Genomic DNA, 27,017 nt, shown 5'->3' with positions numbered 1-27,017 from the left:
CCAGGCGAGAAGCAGAGAAAACTTAAACGGGCTCGATTGAGCCCCTTGTTCAAGAATATTTCATGTTACGATCGATCGGACGCTGTGATCTAATCTTGCTATTTTCTCGTTTCCTCCTGCTCGCTTCACTTCGGCAGCTTCTGTGGTGAAAAAATAACTTACAGCGCGTTGACTGAGCGTATTTTTTTTTGTAAATTGTGTTCTGGTTCGTTTTTTCGGCCCAAACAAAAAATCTTGAGTTGTCCTCCATGTTTTCAGTACTGCTCGTCCAAGGGCCTGGGAAATATTTGGTTCCAGTCTTTCTGAGAAAATGTCACGCAACTCACAGAATTCAAACAAAACTATTGATTCGAACGAAGGTTAATATCGTCGCCGCTCAGTAAAATTTCCGTTGTATTCGTTCTCGTCATACACGGGATAGCCAAGATAGTGTTTTACTCCATTTTTATAACACTCGTAACAGAGTCCTTTTAGGCGACAGGAGTTGCATTTACTGCAAAACATGACCTTTACAATTCTTGATCGTTTTTCGCAGAAGGGTGCCTCTTCAATATCATAATGTACCTCATCCCAACCCATTTCCTTTTTTTCCGTTCTTTTTATTGCGAGATACTCCTTGTAAATTGTGTCACGAAGCTCTGGAGGGAGGTTTTGAATGGCCTCGGAAAGTTGACAGTTGCTTGTTTGCAGAACATCGGACGAATATCTTGCGGCTGCCATCTCTGCGTATATACTTGTGCAGATACTTCTTCAATAGGAAATATTTCTGTGGCACGCGTGACATTTCTACGCATGACGTCAATTCTTCGGAATCAAAACAATACCCTGCTTTACCCTGCATATCCGATCCGCGCTTTGTTTTCTTTCATGTGTGTAAACACACACACACACACACACACACACACACACACACACACACACACATAGAGACTACTGGTTCTGTGCACAGCATGTGTAAACAGAACCGTTTTCAGCTGTTGAAACCGAGCAATTAAGCGAGGTTTTAACGGTGGGAGTCGTTTCAACAGCTGAAAACAGTTCTGTTTACACATCTGTCACAGAACCAGTAGTCTCTATGTGTGTTTACAAGTGTACCTGAACCGCTGTTGTCATAAGGCGTCATGCATAATGCATCGTTCCTTCATTTTTGTGACAGTTGTTTTCAAGTTTTCTCCCTTAAGTACATGGAAGAGCATATTCGAATGCTTCAGGCACTTTGCCGAATTTGTGGGGAAAAAACAAAGGAAAAGGAGAGGAAAGAAGACGTCGCTAAGTACGCGGACGAAGTCAAACAAATTTGGAAGGTCTCTGTGTTTGTGGATTCACCGAATGTGCACCCCAGGTTTATTTGCATGAAATGCAGAGTTAAATGCAGCAACAAGGACTATTTGGCAGGAAAGTTTAAGTCTTCACAAGGAGCAAAATTGTAGTCTCCACACAGTGATGACTGCGCCACCTGTAAACGCCAAGTGGCTCGAGGCAGGCCCTCAAAGAGAAGAAAAGTAGAGGTGGCGAAGAAGGAAGGCAAACATTTACATGGCAGTGACACAGACTCGGCCTCAGAACACGAGGATGATCAAATGCCTCCTAGAGTTTACTGCATGTCTATGGATACAATTAGCGACTCTAGCACCAAGGTACCCTACACAGACCAGTGTGCTTTTTTTCAGGAGCTATGCTCTGTCATTCCTAAGGCACAGCTGTTGGAACTTCTGCTGAACAGCCTCAAGGGAGTTTATGTTCTTCAGGAGGATGAGCTGGGTGACTGCATAGCCAAGTTACCTGAGGATATGCAGGTCAATATTGTTCAACGAATTATTCATGAGCAAAAACCGAAGCTGCAGGTGGACTGCCACACCTTTGCCCAGACGTACAAAGAGCTGGAAATGTTGCAGAGTTTTGATGCAGAAGAGTGGTTTTCACGGCGCAGCCCTATCATTAAATCAATCATAGAGGGACTAGCTTCCAAAGAGAAGAACTATTTTCAACGTTGTTTAGCCCCGGAACACTTATACCATATCCATGGTATGACATTTGTTGGGCCATCTAGTTTTATGACTAACATTAGCCTTCTTGCTATCACCAATTCAAAGCTAGTAGTTAACATGTTTGGAAAAGCCCTTCCTGGCGGGTCCTACTCTACTTTGAAGTTGTGGACCAGAGACCTTGCGTCAGACCAAAAAGAATTTTCTCCTGGTGACTGCATGGTGGCAATTGACAATGACCAGATTGTCCAGCGTAAATGGAAAGTGAAAGTGGGTCAGAAGTCAAGGGTGAGCGTAGTGACCAGTGTAAGCCAGGCTGAAGTCAACTCCCAGGGTTCTCTACAAATTAGAAGTGATCTGGCTCCCAGGTACATTGTAATGACAATTTTCATTTATAGTAAATTATATCACTGGCTGGGGGCTAGGGTATGGCGCACTAGCTTACAAAAGAAAATCTCCTTTTATTTTTTGGTAGATAGTGTTAAATGGCACCTTTGACCATAAGAGAGGCAAATAAGCATTACGCTTTTTTTTTATTTTTCATGCAGTCCATTTCTTTTCCCTTACTTCTATGCTCATAGGAAAGAAGCAAACTCATAATAACAACAACAACAATAATAATATTATTGTTGTTGTTATTATGAGTTTTGATAAATAAAATTATTATTTTATTTAACATGGACAAGCTCTTAGCTCTTAGCTAGATTGTAAGCCTTTTGTCTCCTTTAAAGTATGGCCTTCTATCTCCATCCCGATATTGAATTTTAAATGCTGCCTGAAAAGGTTTTTTCGTTATCCTTTTTTAAAAATATTATTCTAAAAACAATTTAATTTTAGGTGCTGGCAGGACAATCTGAACAAAGCCAAAGATGACAAGATGTTACATGACAAGTTTCAGCTGGGACTCCAATTCTCACTGAGATGAGATGCAGGAACTTCTCAGAAGAGAGGTACGATCTATTATCATCAGAACATATTATCACTACCACAGATGTAACGTTAAGTGCCATTTTAAAACTGGTTGTTGTGTGATTCTTGTATATCACATGTTATTGTCCAAAAAGACATGCTTCGTGTACTGTGCATTTACTACGATAAACAAAAAAAAAAGCAGTAAGAATTATTTATGCAATGTTCATTTTCCTGTCAGCAATCACAACACACGGAAAAAATAAAAACAAAAATTATTTTCAGAAGCTTTCAGTCCACTCATATCTGAATGATTTCTTTCGAACACAAAAACATTTCCAAACTTATTTGGATTGTGATTGCCTACTCATGATTCAGGAATGTTTGAAGGATTTTGTCTCAGACCAGATGACCAAAGGGGGAACATTTAAGGATGATGTTGATTTGCGAGTGGAGGAAATTAACATCAGAGAAAATAGCCGGGTGTGTCCAAACTGTAAAACGGTTATGCCAAAACAGAAACGGAAGTGTGTAAACAAAGAATGCAGGGTGGATCTAAAAGCAGCGGAGAGAAAGCTAACTGGTGAAGATGTCCTAGGTACGGCACTTGTGGAGCCAGTAAAAAAGTATTTGTATAGATTCAAAGAAAATGAGGTTGTCATGAGTGTTGGTGATTTCGATGTGTAACCTTAGCTAAAAAAAGTGCATGAAGAGAGTTTGATTGAATGGAGCCATGTCCCATCCAACCACCAACCTGGTGCTGTGAGAATTTCTGTTTCTGATCCTGTTTTTGTGAATCCTAACTCACATAAGACAGTTACTGAAGTGCTGCGCCGAGTTGGTCAGACTGCACGTGTAACTCGGTATGGACTTCATGGACCTAATTTCCGGGAGTAGTTAACAGTTACAATGGATTGTCTTCCTTATCTTATTGCAGTCAGCATTTTAGAGGACACATTGATTTGTGTTGAGTGCGGCCAGAAGGAGGGCTCTGGTGCTGAAAATGTTTCCCTCTATGGAAAAGAATGGTATGAGCACTTGAATGCATGCCACAATGTTGAAGAAAGTGTTGCTTGTGTTAGAGAGTTCGACTGGGTTGTTTTGCATAACGGGCCCCTCCATGTGGAGATGAACATGGTGAGGGTATTCTTTGATATCAAATGGGATGTCTTCATTAGGAGCTCGGCAAAAGAACTTGGTTTTACATCTGAAAGTGCCCTCAACTATGCAAGGGGAGCCAAGAACCACCATCATTCTATGACCATCCTTAATGTCATGGAGAAAGGAAACTGGTGCGAATTGCTGTTGCCGTATGTACGAGACAGAATGGGAAAGAAGTTGCCTCTGTCAGTGAATGACTACCTATATGAGTGGTTACCAGGTGTCAAATGCCACAACTACCACTACTTGTTTGAGCAAGCTTGGCGCTACATTGGATCAATTAGAATGTACCATGTTGGCATCAGAAGAAACAACAGTGCCTATGTTAACACTGGTCAGTCAGGATTTGCTCTTCTGTTCAGTTTCAAGCCCTTCACTTCCAAATACCAGCTGATTGAGTTACATGATAGGTAAATGTGATACAAGCTAGTCCCTTGCTATGTTGATAGCTATTGATATAAGTTTTCTTTGGCCGAAAAATTTTCATTCAATAGTTGTAATCTTCATGTCACTCATGGAAAAGAACATTACTGAGTTTGCTGTTTGGGTTTCTGTACTTTTAAATCAAGTTCACATAAAGATAACTGCTTTAAATTTTTTAAAACAAAAGAACAATTATTTCAACAACATAGTGATTTACAAATCATCAGGGTGCTCAATGCAGTACTTAAATAACTGTTTTAATGTGTCTACAAAATTTTTTTTCTTATTGCCCACATGTAGATGTGATCGTAACTTGTACCCTGTGGACCTCAAGAATTTCATTGAGAAACACGAATCTGTGAGCAGTAGTGGACACCAATCTAAAGGTGAAGGCCTTAATGCTCAACTTGAAGAAGTGAACACATCTTCAAAATGCTGGGAAAATGGAGCAATGACTGCAAGAGAGTGGTTAACAATATTTAAGAATCATGACCAACTTACTAAGGTATTTTGTCTAAATACAATGGTGGTAAAATTGTATTAATTCACAGCGGCTTGTTGCAGGAATATGCCAAACATGGCTGTCAGGTAAAATGGCATATTTTAAAATTTTGTTTGGTTGTGGTTGTAGACCCAGGTCCATTATAGATAATCCCCTGTCAAGTGGATTTTCACAATGGAGATGCAGGACTAGGTGAATGTTTGTAATCATAATGGGCATGACATTATTTTATACATTATTTTATTCCTTAAGGGTCATTATTTCAATTGATTTATACTTCAGCTGCGTGGTACAACATTCTCATGGTTTGGCATGAACGATCCCAAAGATGAGGCCCAGTTATCCAGGAGGAGGGAGGATCTCAGTAAAGAAATTGTGGCTTGGCGAGTAACACTGCAACGCGAAAGGTGACTTTGTTGTTCCTGGATTGTAGATATTAATAGCGACATGTATTAGAGACAATCTGCATCACACATAGCCAGTAATTGGAATAGTTATTGATCAAGCCTCTCAGTTATGCGGGGTTTGCTGCCAAAAGAAAATATTGCTTCTTTGTTTCACGTGGTTACCCCTACCCTTATCTCCAAGACAAAATGAAAATTTAAAAAGCAATTCAGCAGCTCAAAATAATTAACTAACACAGTAAGTCGGGCAAATAACCCGTTTTGCAAAATTGGATTCTGTGTATTTTGAAGAATGAAGAGGAACTTTTGTAGCACATTAAGTTTGCCTTGTGTTTCCTGCAGTGCTATAGAAAAGGGCTCGTTTTAAAATAGATGCTGTCGTCCATTACATCTTTCTTATTACGTCCTCATTCTATAAACTTCCATAGACTCCCCTCCCAATATACCCACAGGTATTTGAGCAGACCGTTTGATGAGAAATCGCATGCATCTGTTGATGACAAGGCTCTTGACCCGAGTCTTGTGGATGTCACGGAAGTAGCCTCTGCCAATCGAGAAATGGTATTCAAGGAAGTGCTCATTAATGGCAAGCAGAGAGTAGACCTGCCCTTGACTCCTTTATATGTAACTAAAGGCGAGAGGGAGGTAGCATCTCAACTAAAGAACATGAAGAAAGCTGATTTAGTCAAAAGGATTGAAAACCTTGTATCCAAATTTTCAGACGAATCGACAATCAGATTTTATACAGAGCAGTTAGGTAAGACCAAAAGAAGTGGCATCCACCAAGAAAGAAATCATTATTGCCCTCTGTGAAGAGATTGAGCAGCAAGAAGAACTACTCAACGTGCAGAATCAGGAAAACACAACAACAGCTGAATGACATGTGAATGGTGGTGTCCTTTATTTATATTTAACAGTGAACAGTAATGATCTTTCAAATACAAAGTCTATTTTTCCTTCTCTAAATGAGGGCCATGAATATAATTTATCAATTTTAAGATTGTACACTTTATTTGAAAGATCTTTGCAAATTGAAGGTATTTTGTCACTGTTTAGCAATGTAAATTTATGTAAATAAGGTTTCAGGAAACAAGAACAAAAACATTATATCGTGCAGACGACTATGGGGATGAAATAATTTTAAGCATTGCCCATGACATTCACTCTGCCTGGAATTTTAAGGTTTTAGGGGGTGGTGGTAAAGGGGAAGGGGGGAGGGGGCTTGTAGCTATGGAAATTATTTTTCCTGCACTCAGCCCTTGTCCTGACTCAGAACAACTGGTATTGGTTTATCCAACAATACTTTTTTTACCGGACCTGCGGTGGGCATCTCGAGAAATCTTTTAGATCTGGCTCTACCAACTAAGGCTAAAAGTCTACCTGTACTTTGGCCAGCAGCTGGACTAGGTGTTTGTTCTAGAGGACAAACTACTGCACCGTTCGCGCAATTTTCCCCACACCTACCTCGCGTTTCTGCTTTACCACTGCCGTGTAATTTGCCAGACAAATATTCCTCTCGTAAGAATCCTGTTCCAAAAAACCTCCTTTCTCTTTGGTTTTAAACTAAAATGAGTACCTACCTACGCCAGTCATTTTGTTAAGCTTAAACCCCGATTGAAATAAGCCTTTGCGTCGCTGGTTCAAAACTTTAGATCGCTGGCGAGGGTCTTCTTTAAATGTAACGTTCTCCTTTCCCTTTGTTGACCTTTTTAGACCTTTATCTTGATTTATGTCTTGCCTGTGAAATAGAAAGAAATGAAATGATATGTTGGATGCAGGACGCGTGGGGTATGAGTGTTGAATCGAGTTTTCGTGTTGTACAACTGGGCTACGCTCTAATTAAATGTTGTAGTTAAGCAATATGAGTTATAGGTTTTTATCCTTACTTGGATTTGCGCGCTTGGTCTGAAGCATTGCTCTTGTTGTTGGCAGTATAATTTACTTCTGAATCCATTTTCAAACGTGGCTACTTGAGCATGTCGCTTATCGCTGCTTATCGCAGCATGTAAACATACGGTTATTTCAACCAATCACGATTCCAGACGTGACAACAGCTTAGTTTGTAAGCCAATTAGAAGGCCAAATTTGCTGCCGGGAAAACGTCGCGGGAACTCGGGTTGCGTCTTGCTATCTTGCTCGACCGCCACAGTAGCATTCGCGCTAAATTATTTGAGTATTTTGGTACAATATGGCGAAACGAGGTAAGAAACAGTTATTCCCTGTTTGTTAATATTCAGTGCTACCGAATGCATAGATCTCTGCATGTTTCCATGAACTACTAGATCGCAGTGTCCTTGAAGAAGGCGACGAATTCAGCGACGTGGAGATACAAATTACGAATGGTGTGATTAAAGGGTAAGACACCACTCTTTCGTAGACTTCAGATGTTATCTTTCGGTTAAATAGAATTGCAATAGTAAGCCAGGACTATTCTATTTTAGGTACCACGAATTTGGAATTAAGCTGTCCGTTGACTGCACAGTGACAGTCGAACGGGAAGATGCAGACACGGCCAGAGATTCCTATGCACTTCTCTGCAAAGTGACACATGCTTTGGATGATGAAATATTGGACACGATCATGAAAAGTAAATCAAGGCGAATGGAATACAAAGTGAGAGAAGTAGTGGGAAAGCCTGTCGGCCGTGTCCAATATTTTCTTAATAAGACTTTCGTCCAGCTACTCGAGGAGAGACGAATCAAATCAGTTCACGGGTTAGTACGCTGAGAACAGTTTTTTGTTGTATACGGACGGGAAAATCCCCAGTTGCTGATGATCTTGCCAAGAGGTGATCTTTTCTTTAGTTCTGCATCATTATTCAATATTTTTAGCCCGTCATCTTTCTTTTGGAAACCTATTTTTTACTGACATTGGCATACATCAAAATTGATATTTCCCTGGAAATCTTAAAGTCTTGTTCTGTGGTTAACGAGCTTGTGTTTCTTTGTTACAGTCGTGTCACTGGTGAACCAACAGTCAGTGAAAAACCGCCCACCACCCAGAAGTGGTAAAAAAACAAACAGACTGGCGGAGGGATTGTAATCCCATGTACGTGGGTTTTAAAAGTGACAAAGGAATTTGCAGATAGGGTTGAGGGCATCGTAAGGTCTCGTCTGCCAGATGTTGAGGGCCATGAGACGATGGAAGTGCAGGTTTCCAAGTAGTACTTATATGTAATTCTTGTGATGAGTTGGTTGCTTTCATCCTGCTAAACTAAGGGCTTATGAATTACTACCCCTGCTCCCCCTTTGTTATTATCCAATAGTCTTTCTACATTTCAAAAGGTCTAGATAGCAGCAGACATGTAAAGATTTTAAGGAAAACGACCACTTTTTTAAGTTTAAAAGACATGTTTCGACAGAACTTCTGTCATCTTCAGTTGAATGAATGATTACAAAGCAAGTTGAATAATAAGTAGGCAAAAATGCTAATTAAGACAAATAGTAACAACAGAACGTGAAAAGGTGTAAATTAAATTATCCTTTTAATTTACACCTTTTCACGTTCTGTTGTTACTATTTGTCTTAATTAGCATTTTTGCCTACTTATTATTCAACTTGCTTTGTAATCATTCATTCAACTGAAGATGACAGAAGTTCTGTCGAAACATGTCTTTTAAACTTAAAAAAGTGGTCTTTTTCCTTAAAATCTTTCTATATTCCAGTAAGTTGTGACTGATTCATCCTGAGAAAAACAAAGAGACTACATCTACCCTTACACGTTTTCTAGTAGTGATTGAAAGTTTCTTTTTTCAGGTAACACAGTAAGACAAAAAAGCCAAAGAAGAGAAGAGAGATGAAGGACGAAGAGAAGAGAGCAAGGACGGATGACTTGCTTTTGTTATTGTTTCCCGTTTTAATAAGTAGTGATATAAAGAATTAAGTAGTGTTGTTTGTTTTTTTTATCAGTGCACATTTTTTTATATATATTTGGTCGCAGTAAATAATTTTAATACTGAATCGAGTACAAATTTATTGCATGGTTTTGAATATCTGTGGAACATAAAAGTTGAATGACATAAAAGTTGAAACATAAACATAGAAAAGTGTACCCGTTTTGGTATTCAATAAATTAATATCTTTGAATTACTTGAATATTCTTTGTGGGATTTTCTTAAAACAAAAATACCTGCCCTTGTATGATATTTCACTTTTTGGGGTATGGGTTACAGAAATTCATTGGTGGTTTCATATGTGTTTGTATGTCGCAAAAAAGTCTCTCTTGCTTGAATCGTTTTGAAAATTAACCAGAAAGTGAGTTATATGTTAATTCTCCCCGTTTTCTAACAGTTGAAATAGGCCAATGCAACGCATTTTGAATTTCGGAGTTATGGCGGAACATCAAAACTTGCAATCCTCGATCGATCGAACAACGCCCCCTTCATTAAGATTAAGTCGAATCAGTTCAATATGTAAGGGTAAGTGATTCCACTAATTAAGGAACAAAAACGGAAATAAACCCATAATTCTTCAAAGTAGTCTCTCTTAAGCTCTATTAAATCGCGCTGGCTGCGCCTTTAATTCCGATGTGGTGATTTGATCAAGCTAATTGCTAGCCTTCTTCAAACTCTTTCAAGACCCTTTCAAGGAACTCAAAAACAGAGTTGCCTTTGAAATCCTTCTTTAATTTATACAAAATGTACAATGTCACAATTATTTACCTTACCGTTCGAATAAAATAAGCGGACAGATAACGATTCGCCGAATCTCCCTTCGTCCGCCATCTTCAAACTACTGCTTTGTTTTGAAACGTGACACTCGAATCGCAGCGCGAATTCTCATTGGTTCAAATGCGAGTCACGGCTGTCCTAATATATCGGGATATTTCGGACTGAGTATAGTTCCTTATTGTAGGTGGAAGAGGATCTCCATAAGAATCTGATATGAAAAAATATATATTAGCACACAGACTTGATAGCCATAAGATCACTAAGTAAATAAATTGATAAACTACAGTTAATGCATTGAAAAATTCAGGAAAAATTCACAATTGGCTGTCGACGTTAGTAAATTGATGTACATTACACACTGTCTATACATTGTACACAACGTGAAATACGCATATTGATCTTTGACTAATTACACTAAATGTCCCAGGGAATTAGTAACTGCATGACAAGATGTGTTGAAAATTACTTTAGGGGTAAGATATTGTAGTGTTGACTGGAGGAAGGAAACAGCTTTTGGTTCAAGTTATTAAATGGTTTTTAAAAAATCATGGGTTTGACAAAATTAATTGGCATTCCACTATTCTGAACTATTACCTGAGTCAATGCATTTTCTTGCCTTCTTTTTCCGGCTTTCTTTGGGCTTTTGTTTCCCTGTAATCTCATCATCTTTGCTGCTTGATAAACCCTACCCCAGTAAAATAGCATTTTTTTTTCTCCTGTTGATACATGTAGTTTAAATTGCACTCACATTATTTATACAGCATGTAATTCTTCTTTGGACTGAGGGAACACCGAGGACAACATCGATTAAAACTGAATTTTCATATTGCAGGTCGACACATCTTGCAATACTCTTAAGTTAATTAGTTTGTTTCTTGCTGTCAAAACTATCTTGAAACTGAAGATGGAATACAGTGTTAAATTCCAAATAGACATTTAAAAAAAAATAGCCGTTGTGGCTCACCTCCTCCAGAAAACATAAATTTTTGGCGCTTTCCCGTTGTTGTTTTGTAAAAGATGGCAAAGAAATGTACCAAGAATTATATTGCGGGTGCACAGCCATTGTGTTGCTCTTTAAACCGTTTGTTCAGTGGCATTCAAGTGTCCTTTGTGGTTTTTTTAAAGTCCCTCGGATCCGTACCATGTATCTCGTAGGGTCAAAAGAAATATTCCAGAGAGAGCAGTAAGTAGCAGTAAGTAAGTAAACAGTTATTTCTTGGGCAGGTAAAGGAGATCAAACCAACAACCCTTCCCAGACCATTGGTGGGGGGTGCACATATTTCGAGAAAAAATATCGTAGTAGAAATAGACAAGAGCAGGGCTGGAGAGGACGGGGGGATGTTGGGTGTGAAAGTCTTTGAAGTAGGGAGAGGAGTAAGGACTCTATAATTGACCTTAGGGGATTGTTGTTGTTTTGTTGTTCTTGTTTGTTTGTTTTCTTTCTTTCTTCCCAAATTCTTTTATATGGGCATCTCCCTGTACGCAATTTTTCTTTTCAAAGGGACCACAGGTAACCTCTCAATAGGGTGGGGGTGGAAGTGAAATGCAGGTAAGCCTATAAAATACATAGAAAAGAAATGCAAATTTCCAAGCGAGAAAAAAAAGTCACTTACAGTACAGCCTTTTGAATGGATGATGGCAGCCGTTTATGTATTTATGTATTCATGTTTTCATGTTTTCATGCATCCATGCATCCATGCATCCATGCATCCATGCATCCATGCATCCATGCATCCATGCATCCATGCATCCATGCATCCATGCATCCATGCATCCATGCATCCATGCATCCATGCATCCATGCATCCATGCATCCATGCATCCATGCATCCATGCATCCATGCATCCATGCATCCATGCATCCATGCATCCATGCATCCATGCATCCATGCATCCATGCATCCATGCATCCATGCATCCATGCATCCATGCATCCATGCATCCATGCATCCATGCATCCATGCATCCATGCATCCATGCATCCATGCATCCATGCATCCATGCATCCATGCATCCATGCATCCATGCATCCATGCATCCATGCATCCATGCATCCATGCATCCATGCATTCATGCATTCATGCATCCATGCATCCATGCATCCATGCATCCATGCATCCATGCATCCATGTATCCATGCATCCATGCATCCATGCATTCATGCATTCATGCATTCATGCATTCATGCATTCATGTATTCATGTCTTCATGTATTCGTGTATTCAGGTGTTCGTGTATTCGTGTATTCGTGCATTCGTGTATTCGTGTATTGATGTGTTGATGTGTTGATGTGTTGATGTGTTGATGTGTTGATGTGTTGATGTGTTGATGTGTTGATGTGTTGATGTGTTGATGTGTTGATGTGTTGATGTGTTGATGTGTTGATGTGTTGATGTGTTGATGTGTTGATGTGTTGATGTGTTGATATGTTGATGTGTTGATGTGTTGATGTGTTGATGTGTTGATGTGTTGATGTGTTGATGTGTTGATGTGTTGATGTGTTGATGTGTTGATGTGTTGATGTGTTGATGTGTTGATGTGTTGATGTGTTGATGTGTTGATGTGTTGATGTGTTGATGTGTTGATGTGTTGATGTGTTGATGTGTTGATGTGTTGATGTGTTGATGTGTTGATGTGTTGATGTGTTGATGTGTTGATGTGTTGATGTGTTGATGTGTTGATGTGTTGATGTGTTGATGTGTTGATGTGTTGATGTGTTGATGTGTTGATGTGTTGATGTGTTGATGTACTGATGTGCTGATGTGTTGATGGGTTGATGTGTGGATGTGTCGACGTAATCTTCCTTAATGTATCAATATACCCCAAATGACCATCGCTTTACGGTCGGACGTTTGACGCAAACCCCAGTAAAGTATATATTTTCTGAAAGCTTAATAATTGTAGATTACGAAGGCATATTCAGTAACATAAAAAAATTAAGGTTTCTCAAATATAGCGCGCTATTTCTCAAAGTACAGAGGTTCACTAATCAAGTTCGTTTCTGGTCGAATTTGAGCAGGAGAGCGCGATCAACATCGCTATGTGTTCTTGACACCTTTCTCTAAAACAAAAACGGTGTCGGGAAATTTTGATTACTTGTCTGGTTTGTTTTTGACACGCATTAAACTTTGAGAGTTGATTAAACATGCCATCTCTTCACTAAAATAGTCATAACTTTTGAAAGAAGCAAAACAATAAAAGTTCACCGACACCGTTTTTTTTTTTGCCTTATTATCGGGCAACGTTCTCTCCCAATTTCAGCGAAAAACGTTCAAAACTCGCCGGAATAATATGCGCTTTCCTCGCTGAAATTTTCGTTTCAAGATATGAAGGAAAATATACTTTGGGGCGTTCTTCCGATGTAATGAGATAATTACACAAAACGTGTGAAAATTAATGACCGGTTGATCGACCAAGTGAAGATTTATTTTACTTTAAGCGGGCCCAAATGTTGCTCCTAGCGGCAAATATCCTTTCCAGGAACTGAATTCCGCCCCTCGCGTAACAAAGCTAGTAAGGAAATTATTTTCGGTCAATTTTTCGTTTTCTATTTTTGAATGCCCTAGCTAATGTGGATTCACATTCCATCTAACGAATGAGGTCGAGAGATGCCGAAGACAGGTAAAAAGCGCTCGTGTAAACGAGGGAAAGGAAACCCACGGGGACGTACGCATGCAGATCAAGAAGTTACCACTTCGAACGGCGAAAGCGCCAAGGAACTTATTATTAGAGCAATCAACTTCTCCTGCTCAAAGTAGGAGCCTCGATCGCTTGCAACTAAAACAGCAGCTCGATCCTTATTGACTTAAATCGAAAGTTTTTCACTCTTTGAAGGTTTTGTTCGCACTGCGTTTTTCCTTCGACGACATGGAATAGATATACCATAAGCTTTTAAGAGTCGCCCTCTGTAAATTTCAACTATGGCCATTTGGACCAGAAAAAATCAAATTCCTCAAACTTTCTCAGATGAATGGTCTAGATAAGTGATTCACAAAAATATAACTTTCAGTTCAATTCGATTCGTATTTTAGCGCTGTGGCCACCATCTTGGTTTTGCCCCTCTGAGAGGGCTTTCAGCGGCCATTTTAGGGCACATTTTTAACAATTTGCCATACAAAGAAAACGATATAAATCCGGGTAAAAACCCTTTATTCGAGACAAGCAAATGTTTCTTGTTACATTGAGAGGCTGCTTTGGCAATTTGATCATCACCTGAATTTTTTCCAGAATTTTAAATTTCTTCCCTTTCGGACTACTCATGAAGCGCTATAAAAAAGGCGAAGTTTAAAGGAAAATATCACCAAAAGTACATCACTTGAGATCCCAAAACTACCCTCCACTTAAAGAGCAACGTCTCACCTGTAAAAACATGCAATAACATTTTGGGGCAGTTAAAACTGTAAAATGTTAGAAGAAGAAGTTTAAGCTGTGCTTTTGTCAACAAAGACCGTCGTCCTAATTAGCATAATAACGCGAAAATAACGATGCACAGAGAAAATAATGATATATTCCACTTACCTCGCGACATGTCGACAACTGGATGTTCCACAATGCCTCATGTTATATTTCCAGTATGTGTCAGCCACATTTTCGGTAGTTAGTGTACGAAATCACTCTCAGACATCGCCACGGTTAAGCAGATTTCAACTCTCCGAAGCCCGCTTCATTACATCTATCAATATTATTTGTCTTTCGTCTCATAAGCCGCCGTTTACAAGAAGTTTAACAATTCGCTGAGATCCTAACTGACCCAGAAGTCTGTTAGCAGCCTTTAAAATCCTCCTCTTAATCGAGGAGTCTCATCAAGAACTCGTTTAATCTCAGTTCTGTTTTGATCTGTTGTGAACCCGCCATTATTCCGCAGATTGCGTTACATTTGACAAATGCACATTCCAACGAGTAGGGATAGGGTGGGTAGGAAGTGAAAATGCAACCGACATTAAAGCCATTTTACGCATTTCTGTGGCTAAACTAGTAACTGGCTTTCCCAGAATGATTTGAACATGAGCTTCTGCTTGCAGGCATTTTCTAGGTTATTTTTGCAGGGTAGGTTGGGGTGGGGGGTGGGGGGGGAGGGCGATCGTGCATTAAAAAAAAAAAAAGAAAAAAGAAAAAAGAAAACGATAGACAGTATCAGGTCTAAAGATTATGATCTGTGTATCTTGATCAGCTTTGTCAGTTCATCAGTGAGGCCCTAGTAGGGGTTTTCAGGATACTCAATACTTGGGTAAAAAGTTAATAGGATGCAAGAAATTTAGGGGAAATATTAATGGGGTAGAGCATGTTTAGATCAGATAAAACAGGATATTAATTGAGTAGGAAATCGTTGAGCTGGATTTAACAGGATACAAGATATTTAGGACAAAAATTAATAGGATAGGGGATACACCGACGCTCTCCCCCCCCCCCCCCCTCCCCCCTCCCACTACGGGGCCTCGACAATGGTCTGCTATTTTGGATAAAATAGAGGAAAGTCAACTGCTATTAACATTTATTCTGGACTGTTAGTACCTTTATCACGGTGGAATATGAAAGTTTTGTATCAGATTTTAGGGGCTTTGAGGTTAGGTAACGCAGCTTCTTGTTAGTGATTTCGAAGTCCACGCTTGTTACACTGAATAGATAGATAAAGACGGGGCTGGAGAAATAAACAGAGAATTAAATGTGTCCCGAATTCTGTACCGTTTAACACGAATTTCTTACATGACAACCTTTGTGTCTGCAAAGAGATCGAGGCACAACATTCCACACTGTATTTGTAAACAACTATCCTAATCTCATTGACAGCCATTAGTTTTTGACGAGAATTTTCATTTATTACAAATAGAATACGGATAGATCTCCAATAAAAAGCCTCTTACTTGTTTTTTTTTTTGTTTTGTTTTTTTTTTGTTCAGCATTATACTTGTGTCTTTCGCTGCCGGAAATGCCATCAAATGCTGCGAAAGGCAACAGACTGACAAGTAGTGATAAGCGGCGTTATATTGAAACTCCTTTTTCTAAGCGCTTCCACTTTTCCCTAAGATAAGGAAATGCTCAGAAAAGTACTGAAGAACAATTTACAGTACGGTTCATGTTGACTTGTTCCTGAAAGGGAAACCCTATTTGACAAGGCCAAAATATGATATAGCGACGATCGTGGTGTTCACTCTGTCCTAGCAAATTCTACTCTTCCAGTCCCTGCTGAAGAAATTAAACCTTAAGGCTGGGCCCTGAAAGTGACCAAAAAGGCAACTCGTTTCAATGAAAAACAAAAAAAAACACTACCTTGAAGAAAAGTTTTTCTCGGGTCAGGAGACGGCCATAAAAGTCGAAGCAATTACTGTAGCACAAAAGATGAGGCGCTCAAAAGATGAGGCCAGAATAAGGCGGTTCACCTGTGATGAGTTCCTGACTCCTTGCCACGTTTAATCCTTCCTCTCGAGAATGGCTTCAAAGCTCAGAAACAGACAGGAGAAGGTCCTCCAAGAAGACACAACAGCCGCTGAGAATCAAGCTGCAGATACTTTTGACAAGTGTCAGTTAACTCATCCAATTGCTTATGACTCATTCCTTAAACGCATCTATAATGTCTTTAAAAAGCTAAGCGTCAACATTAGTGCTTCGCTTGATAGATGCGGGTATTTTAAAGCGCCCTGCATAGGGTTGAAAACTAGTCTTGTGCAGACATGAAGCTGTGCTCCATCACAGAACTGAACGACATTAGCGGCTGTGGGGTGCCTTAGGCTAATAACGAATGGTCCCTACAAAATATAAACGTGTTTCCGCCAGATTAAGAAAACGTGGAAAAAGTAGATCTTAGCCAGGGTTATTAGAATCCACAAAGAAAACTTGGGGTAGTCATTAATTTTTCCGAGATAATTAGCTACTGCGGACGGTAGCATTTTTCTGAAAGAAAGATAAAGATATTTCTTCACAGATTCTCCTAAGGTTCGCCTTTACGTGCAGAAAACTAAACATATTAAAAAACATCTTTAAACTACGTGGTAAGTGGTAACATAAAAAACACTTTTGATATGTATTTAATAACGGAATCGTCGCCACAGCGCTTTGAGCGTCCCTGGACAGCACTCCTCTGGCTTGGCCAAAATACAATCTACGTAACTTTTCCTCACAGCCAAAAACTAGCTAATGCATTGTTGAATAGGCTTGCCACTTCCAATTCATACCATAAAATGTAGCTGTAATCACCCCTTTTTCAAAAGTTAAATGAGTTGTTTCATCCTTTCGAAAACTTTGTCGGTGTCCGTTACATTTTTTCCTGTTACTTCCCAAGTAAGTTAAACATTGACGTCTCTCGCAGTTGTTTTGCGCGCGCATTATACCATCTACAGTTGAATTTCAGTATGCTTTTTTCTACGGATACGATAAAAGCCTGGTCATTCTCGTCCCCTGAGCCCACGATCCTTCTGGCCTGCGGCAGGAATCGAGAGCTCTGGCCAGACCCGGTTTTCTGAGCATACGCAGAGTATTTGTTTCGTATTCTCAGCCAATCAGATTTGCCAGATTTGACGGGAAGTCCGTGAATTGCTGACTTCCGGTGTTGGACCAGCCCAGAGCTCTCGATCCCTGCAGCAGGCCAGAAGGATCGTGGGCTCTGGGGACGAGAATGCACGCTTGTTAGGGTAGTTAATTACGTCACTAGTTCCAACCCAAGCGCGCGCCTGGCGTTTAAACCATGCCTTACGTAATGCACAGACCGTGTGCCCACAAAAAAGAAGGCACCGTCCTTAACTGCCCTTCAGTAATTTTCTGAGTATTTTCTTTTCTGATGAAAAAGTGAAACGGCTAAGAAAATGTAAGGAGTTTCAATGAAACGTCGCTTACCATTACTTCCTGCGCACTATTCGTCAGTCTGTTGTCTTTTGCAAAATTTCATGGCACTTCTGCAGCGAAAGACACAACTGTCCCCCTTTATCTGACTTAAACATGCTCTACCCCATTAATTTTCCCCTAAATTTCTTGCATCCTATTAATTTTTTACCCAAAAATCCAGTATCCTGAAAACCCCTAATAGGGCCTCACTGATGAACTGATAAAGCTAATCAAGATACACAGATCATGCTACCTGCTACTGTCTATCGTTTTCTTTTTCTCGTTTTTTTTTTTTTTTTTTTTTTTTAATACACGACCCCCCACCCCAACCTACCCTGCAAAAATAACCTAGAAGATGCCTGCAAGCAGAAGCTCATGTTCAAATCATTCTGGGAAAGTCAGTTACTAGTTTAGCCACAGAAATGCGTAAAATGGCTTTAATGTCGGTTGCATTTTCACTTCCTACCCACCCTATCCCTACCCGTTGGAATGTGCATTTGTCAAATGTAACGCAATCTGTGGAATAATGGCGGGTAAGGTAAGGTAAAGGTAAAATCTTTATTTAGACACGGTATTTCCTTCAGGACTATACAATATTTAATTTAAATAAATCTAACTACCTAACTAATTTAATATTGCAAATAACTACTAGAATAAGAGAAATGATAAAAACCTGCTTTACAAGGAAGCCGTGTATAAAAACAAAATAAAATTTATATAAGACCACTGTCAAAATCATAGTTCTTCAACTTAGATTTAAATTGATTAAGGGAGAGCGATTGTCTAATATTCAAGGGCAGACTATTCCATAGTACAACTCCACTGTAAGAAAGACTTCTTTTACTGTAATTAGTGTGGGGCTGTGGGATAGCAAGCTTACCATCACTATCTCTTAGCTTATAAGTCAAAGTATCGGAACGGAAGACAAAGCGTGAACAAAGATATTCCGGAACCATATTATTTACAATCTTGTACATCATTATTGATTTATTAACAAGGCGTTGACGGTCCAGTTTAACCCAGTTGACCATCCTCAACAATTCATCAGTATTACGATCGTAATTTGAAAAGGTTTTGACGCGTGCTGCCCGATTTTGTAATTTTTGTAACTTTTGAGAAAGAGTTTTAGAACAGGATCCCCACACCGAACTGCAGTAATCGAGATGAGGTTGGACTAATGAATTGTAAACGGAAAGTAAAGTCTTATATGGGACCGAATACCTAATACGTTTAATGACGCTAATGCCAGAAGCAATCCTGTTGGAAAGCTCGTTGATATGACACTCCCAAGTAAGATTTTCATCAATGTGTACACCTAAGTATTTAACAGTCGAGACTCGTTTTATCGGAAACTGGTTGATATTAGCATTAGGATTCACTGTAAAATTTGAAAGCCTTTGCTTGGAACCAATCAGAAGGAATTCTGTCTTTGTCATATTTAAAGTTAGTTTGTTGGCTGCAAGCCACACACGAATTCTCTCCAAATCAAGATTAATAGAACTATTTATTTCATCAACGTCACTACCAGCAAAAGTAATACTAGTGTCATCGGCGTACATCCTTGGTTGGGAATGCTGGAGGCAATTAGGCAAATCATTTATATACAATAGAAATAAAAGGGGCCCAAGAATCGTTCCCTGTGGAACACCACAGCGAAGGAACATTTTGGACGATTTATTCCCGTTTACAAAACACGTTTGGGTTCGGTTTTTTAAATAAGAGCAGAACCATTGGTTTGTGGAACCCTGAATACCATAAGCTTGTAATTTTGAGAGAAGAATAGAGTGATCCACAGTATCGAAAGCCTTCTTAAGATCTAAAAATACAACGGCATTAATAAAGCCACGATCGATGTTTGAAGACCAATTATCAGTCGCTTCAATCAATGCAGTAACTGTAGAATGAAGCGAGCGAAAACCGGATTGGTGTCTACCGAGAAGATTATTTTCATTGAGGTAATGATACAACTGATCATAAATAATTCGCTCGAAAACCTTGGCCACAACCGGGATAATCGAGATCGGTCGATAATTAGAAGGATCACTCCTACTTCCAGCTTTCTTAAAAAGAGGCGTGATTCTTGCACTTTTCCATTCATCAGGAAAAATACCAGTATCGATCGATTGATTGAATATCAGAGCGAGTGACCAGGAGATTAAATCCGGACATTCTTTTAGAAGTCTTGCTGACACAGAATCGAGACCTGTAGCCTTTCTCTTGCATAATTTATTTAGGTGGGACAAAACGTGCGATTGAGTCACACGCTGGAAACTAAAACAACAGATCAAAACAGATCGAAACAGAACTGAGATTAAACGAGTTCTTGATGAGACTCCTCGATTAAGAGGAGGATTTTAAAGGCTGCTAACAGACTTCTGGGTCAGTTAGGATCTCAGCGAATTGTTAAACTTCTTGTAAACGGCGGCTTATGAGACGAAAGACAAATAATATTGATAGATGTAATGAAGCGGGCTTCGGAGAGTTGAAATCTGCTTAACCGTGGCGATGTCTGAGAGTGATTTCGTACACTAACTACCGAAAATGTGGCTGACACATACTGGAAATATAACATGAGGCATTGTGGAACATCCAGTTGTCGACATGTCGCGAGGTAAGTGGAATATATCATTATGTTCTCTGTGCATCGTTATTTTCACGTCATTATGCTAATTAGGACGGCGGTCTTTGTTGACAGAAGCACAGCTTAAACTTCTTCTTCTAACATTTTACAGTTTTAACTGCCCCAAAATGTTATTGCATGTTTTTACAGGTGAGACGTTGCTCTTTAAGTGGAGGGTAGTTTTGGGATCTCAAGTGATGTACTTTTGGCGATATTTTCCTTTAAACTTCGCCTTTTTTATAGCGCTTCATGAGTAGTCCGAAAGGGAAGAAATTTAAAATTCTGGAAAAAATTCAGGTGATGATCAAATTGCCAAAACAGCCTCTCAATGTAACAAGAAACATTTGCTTGTCTCGAATAAAGGGTTTTTACCCGGATTTATATCGTTTTCTTTGTATGGCAAATTGTTAAAAATGTGCCCTAAAATGGCCGCTGAAAGCCCTCTCAGAGGGGCAAAACCAAGATGGTGGCCCCAGCGCTAAAATACGAATCGAATTGAACTGAAAGTTATATTTTTGTGAATCACTTATCTAGACCATTCATCTGAGAAAGTTTGAGGAATTTGATTTTTTCTGGTCCAAATGGCCATAGTTGAAATTTACAGAGGGCCCCTCTTAAATCTATAATCTACAAAAGCAAAACACTCGAAGCAGCACGTGGACGACCAATTTTAAAACACAAACACAAACGTCTGAAATTCGCACAACACCGCGTCGGTCAAGTGATTTTTGTGCAAAGTTACTTCTCGTGACAACATGTTAACAGCTATCAATTAGAGATAATTAATGGTAAGAAACGTTTTTCGTTAATAACTTTGCTGAGAATCAATCTATTTTCATATCATTTTGTTTAAATGAAAGATTGCAGTAAGATCTCTCTGACAAAGCGAGCAACATTTTTTTTGGAAAATGATCAAATTTGAGGTACACTTAAATCAACGGGTAATGAAAGTTTTCGACTCACCGTCGGCATCCCATCGTTGGCACCTTTCATATAGTATCAAGAGAAACTCTTGATAGTATCCAGTCCTTCATTAACCTGGGAAACACGTTTCTTCGCGTCTCTCGAAACTCTCGAAAAAAGATATCAAACGATCAGTAAAAAATGATCATTATTGCTGTATCTATATTATTATATTATTATATTATTTCCGCGAAAAGGATAAGGAGTCGCCAAGCTAACAGAAGACGTGGAGTAACGCTCAACTAAATTCAGACTGGCTTTACATAATTGATGTCCCCGTCTTCTTAACCAGAGGTATCCCTCAACTCTTTAGGTAATACTCTCTCTCTCTCTCTCTCTCTCTCTCTCTCTCTCTCTCTCTCTCTCTCTCTCTCTCTCTCTCTTAATTAAATCCTTCATGGCTAAACACTATTGATGTCACTACCTATCTTTATCACAGATATCCTACCCTTTCTACTTCACGGACATGGTAGGTACATTTCTTTCACGGGCAAATGCTAGGTTCTATAAGAAATTAATTTTTTTAAGTTACAACGTCTTTTCGCTCACGCGCGAAATAGCGTAACAGTATGCAACCCCTGCTTGAAAACTGCCACAATCCTCCCGTTCATGTTAAGTGGAGCGCGTGAAACTCTCCACTGACCCAGCTGGGAATTGCATCTTTGAATGAGTTTGAATCCCGCTTACAGCAATTTCAATTTCAAGATATGAATGTCTTTTCCTACACAGGTCAAGTGTTTTCGTGAGAGGAGAATTTTTTACACCATTAATGTCCCCGTCTTCTTAACAAGAGGTATTCCATCTCTTGACTCTTACGTAATACTTTCTCCCTCCCGTACAGCAAATTTTTAATTAAATCATTCATGGCTCACACTATTGATGTCGCCATGTTTATTACCTATATCCTATCCTTTATCCATCACGGATATGAAAGGTACATTTCTTTCGTGGGCATGTGCTAAGGTCTTTAAGTAATTTATTTTTAAAGTATGATGTCTTTTGGCTCAAGCGCGAAAGAGCATGAAGGTATGCAGCCCCTGCTTAAAAACAGCCACAATCCTCTGGGTCAGTTGAGTACAAATCATCTACGATGAGTACTGACCCTGCCAGAATTCTTGAACGTACCACATTATAGAGACCATCTGGACTAATGTTTCCAAAGGATGGACGCATAGTACTCGTGCTACCTACGTGGCGTGGTTTCTAACAAATGGTACAGAAGCACCGAGTTCATTGACCAACCTTTAGTTACCTCGGGACGTGAACGTAAACAAGCACCAAGTGAAGCGCGCGAAACTCTCCACCCAGCTGGGGAGTGCATCTTCGAATTGATTTGAGTCCCCTTCATGTTAAGTAGAGCGCGTGAAACTCTCCACTGATCCAGCTGAGAATTACATCTTCGAATTGGTTTGAGTTCCGTTCAATTTTTGTGGAGCGTGTGAAACTCCTCACTCAGCTGGCGAATGCATTTTCGAATGCCTTTGAATCCCGTTCATGTTAAGTGGAACATGTGAAAGTCTCCACTGACCCAGCTGAGAATTGCATCTTTGAATGGGTTTGAATCCCGTTTACAGCAGTTTCAATTTCAAGATTTGAATGTCTTGTTCCACATGAGTCAAGTATTTTTTATAAGGAGAGATTTTTGGTTTTTATTTGTATGTTTTAACAAATGGTTAAGTTTTACAATGGAATAACTGATTCTTTTTGCTGTTGTTGCTTTCTTGGTTTGTTTCTTTGATCGTTTTTTTCTTATTTGAAGTGGAGTTATAATCCAGTAAGCCTTCATTCGATGTGGAACGATATCATCTTAGTTACTGGATGGAATTGTAAATTCCATGGGCCGTAATTTAAGCCATGTTGAACGCTTTCTCCATGGAGCAACATCATATCTTTAGGTTGGGTTTTGTTCGATTTAATAATTTCAGTACAATGCATGACCAATCGTTGATAGCCCCGTCTTAACTAAGGAGGAAGCCACTAATTTTTACCGGAACAGATGTTCTGAAATGATCCAATTAGTTCACGGTCAGGGTAAAAAAAAAAAATCCACTTCTTTAGTTGTTGATGGCTTTGTGGAACCTCAATGATCCGTAAATTAATTCTTTCCAATCATTTCTCCAGGAATATCGGTGTCTCTATGTCGGTCAAGACTACTGAGCTTCCTCGCTTTTATTCTTTCAACCAGTCTGTTTGTTGTCTGGCCTATTTCCACAGTGCCATCGAGTGATTGTGTGCATTAGAAATCGAGACTAAATTATTTATTGTATGTCTTCTCGTAGTGTTAATTGTTCAAGACTGTTTCAGGAAATGATCAACTGACACATAAATAAAGTATCTTCTTCTCTTTCTTCTTCTTCTTCTTCTTCTTCTTCCTCTTCCTCTTCTAGTTGTGAATACTGATTCAGCTAAAAAAAAAAAAAAAACTGCTGTAGCTTGGAGCGAAGCGATCAGCGACAGAAACCGGGACAGAAATAACTTTGAATTCACAGAGAAACAGAACAACTTAGAAGGCTGTTCCGAAAACGCGGAGTGCGGAGTGCGGAGTGCGGAGCTCGGAGTGTAAAAAAAAATAACTAAATAACTGACTAACTAACTAACTAACTAACTAACTAACTAACTAAATAAATAAATAAATAAATAAATAAGTAAATAAAAAGAACTAAAAAAATAGGAATAAAATAAAATTTGAGAGGAAACTGATCATTAAAGAATAGTTTAATACACAAAAAAAAACCATAATAGAAATGTAAGAAATATTAATAAAAAATTCCAGCCGCCTGAAGTGGGACATTCATATCGTGGTCATTTCATTCAGCACGATTTTCATAGTTAGCAGTTCACGTTTATAAGGAAAAAAATAAAGAAAAGTCCAGTTTTTACCGTGTCTAGAAAAGGTTGCAAATCAAGACTCGAACTTCATTTAACCTAATCTACCTTCGGGTACCTTGGGCGAAAGTCGTGTTGCCTCGGCTTTCTTAAAAACGAGGAACGCGGAATCGGAAATGGAAATGGGAAGGGGGAACGGGGAACGGGGAATCTTTAAAACGGGGGAATCTTTAAAAGCGGGTTTCTTTAAAATGGGGAATCTTTAGAAGCGGGAATCTTTAACACGGGGAATCTTTAAAAAAGGGGGAATCTTTAAAAGCGGGAATCTTTAAAACGGGGAATATTTAATAGCGCTAATCTTTACTGAAAAGTGGGCGAGAATCTCTCAGTTTCGCACCGGAAGCTATTTATTCTGTCACATGTATCAACTCAACAGGTACAAATACGGTTGTGAAATTTATTCATTGTAATTATATTGCACGCTATTAAAGCACATCGCTTTAGTGGGATAGTGGAACGGTTCAAATCTCGATTCTCACTCTTTGAGATCCACTACACCGACCGAAGAATCGAACCGCCTGGATTTATCTTAACTCCGGACTGTGACGTTTTTCAATGCATTGAGTTTCGCAGCGATAGATATTTGTCTTAGCCTTATCATGTACTAATGGGAGGACTTACGAATTAACTACAAATATATGGCAAGGAAAACAAATTTTGGGTTATGTAATCGATAAATCAACAGTCCCTTAAATCTGGTTTTGACATGTCGACGTCACTATTGAACCCCCTGAGATTTTACTTTCATGATGTATAAGAGCAGCGGAAAACTAATATTCATACAAATTTTCGCTCCAAGTGGGTTCTTGGTTTTGTAATAGACTACGCTTGAATTTTTAAGCTTTTGCGTGATCCGGCATTCACATGACGGGCAAGACAGCTGTCATGTTGGTTAAAAAGTAACTTATTTCTGGGTATTTGGCTATCTGAACAGTTCACGTATTAGAAAAAGCATTATTTTAAAATGTTTTTGAGTTCCTGGAGAGGAAAATTCACGCTTTTGTAGCAAAACCCAGTGACAGATGTTTCTGTTGGTTTTCGGCCGCCATCCGAGTGAGCACCAGCAGGGCGTCTCCATAAAAATCTCTATAAATTTGAGCAAAAACACTTCTCCGCATATCTTGCGTAAGAAACATTGTTGCGACGAGCTGAATCTTGGGGAGAGTTTTTGCATATTTACCTTCTTACTTTTCAAGATTCTGGACTTTATCTACTGAACTGTTTTGATTTTCATTTTGACTTATTTTGAACGACGTGACACTAAAAACTAGCAATAAAGTAATTCGATGCCCAAACGATGTGCGGCGAATTTCGCGTATAATTTCGCGTATAATCCGTCATGATGTGCCTCATGATACCTCTTTCTACGCCATGAGGTCATGCAAGACAATTTCAAAGTGCCCATTGCATTCATTTTAAAGAAGAAAGAATCGGTCGCCTTGAAGGTCTTCCACAATTTAAGTGGAATGTTCTCAGCGAAAAAGATGTGATAGGGCAAGGGTCGTTTGGAGCCATTTGATCACAAAAACCAGGAACAAGGACGGAAAGTCGAAACAGTGGTTGTCAAAAAATCAGCCGCTTTTAAAGATTCCCGCTTAAACAAGATTCCTAATTTTAAAGATTCTCGCTTTTAAAGATTACCCGTTTTAAAGATTCCCGCTTTTAAAGATTCCCCATTTTAAAGATTCCCCATTATAAAGATTCCCGCTTTTAAAAATTCCCCTTTTTAAAGATTCTCGCATTTAAAGATTCCGTATTTTAAAGATTTCCGCTTTCAAAGATTCCCCATTTTAAAAATTCCCACTTTTAAAGATTCCGATTTTAAAGATTCCCGCTTTTAAAGATTCCCCCTTCCCCAATCCTATTCCCATTTTCCGATTTCCCGTTCCTCGTTTTAAAGATAGCCTTGTTGCCTCGAAGCAAATATGCTTTGCTTTCCAAAATTAAACTGTGAACCCTTGAACCATTTAACAACTTGTCAACTCCGCCTCCTAAAAGTTCTCGCATTTCAAACCAAAACCTTGAAAATTTTTCAGGACTGAAAAATAGCAAGATAAAAAAAAGATTTTGACTGACAAATAAAGAAACGAATAAATAAACAGGTCAAAAACTCACAGTGAAAAACTCAACTGACTTCGCCTCCACCATCGCCAGTGAAGAGATCCAGGACCCCGAGATCATGGTGTCTTTCGACGCAGAGTCACTGTTTACCAACATACCGATCGAGGGCGCCGTACAAGCCGCGCTACAAAAAATGGAGAACGACGCAGGCCTGGCTGACCGCACGACACTTACACCAGTTCAAATCGCGGACTTCTTGGATCTCGTATTAAGATCTACGTACTTCCAGTACAACGGATCGATTTACGAACAACGAGACGGAGCGGCCATGGGGAGCCCTGTATCAGCGGTTATTGCTAATCTCTACACAAAGATATTTGAAGAACAAGCAATAGAGTCCGCACCTTGCAAGCCTAAGATCTGGAAACGCTACGTAGATGATACTTTCACCATCCTGGATCGGGACAGAGTTGACGAGTTCCTGCAACACCTAAACAGTCAACAACCATCAATCCGTTTAACCATGGAGATCGAGAATAACAGCAAGATCGCCTTTCTCGACACGTCAGTTCATAGAGAACCTGATGGCCGCCTTACCACCAGTGTCCACAGGAAACCA

General features: G+C 39.3%; 1 pseudogene; it reads left to right on the top strand.

Annotated features, from left to right (window-relative positions):
- The first annotated feature begins 1,184 nt into the window (after positions 1–1,184).
- LOC149095856 (uncharacterized) lies at positions 1,185–8,548 on the top strand (annotated as a pseudogene).
- Positions 8,549–27,017: the final 18,469 nt, after the last annotated feature.

Source organism: Orbicella faveolata, unplaced genomic scaffold (assembly GCF_042242905.1).
Source record: "Orbicella faveolata isolate gen_17 unplaced genomic scaffold, um_ofav_v1 contig_48, whole genome shotgun sequence".
Taxonomy (NCBI): domain Eukaryota; kingdom Metazoa; phylum Cnidaria; class Anthozoa; order Scleractinia; family Merulinidae; genus Orbicella; species Orbicella faveolata.
Note: the sequence above shows the minus strand (reverse complement) of the source record. Positions and strands in the feature narration are given on the sequence as shown.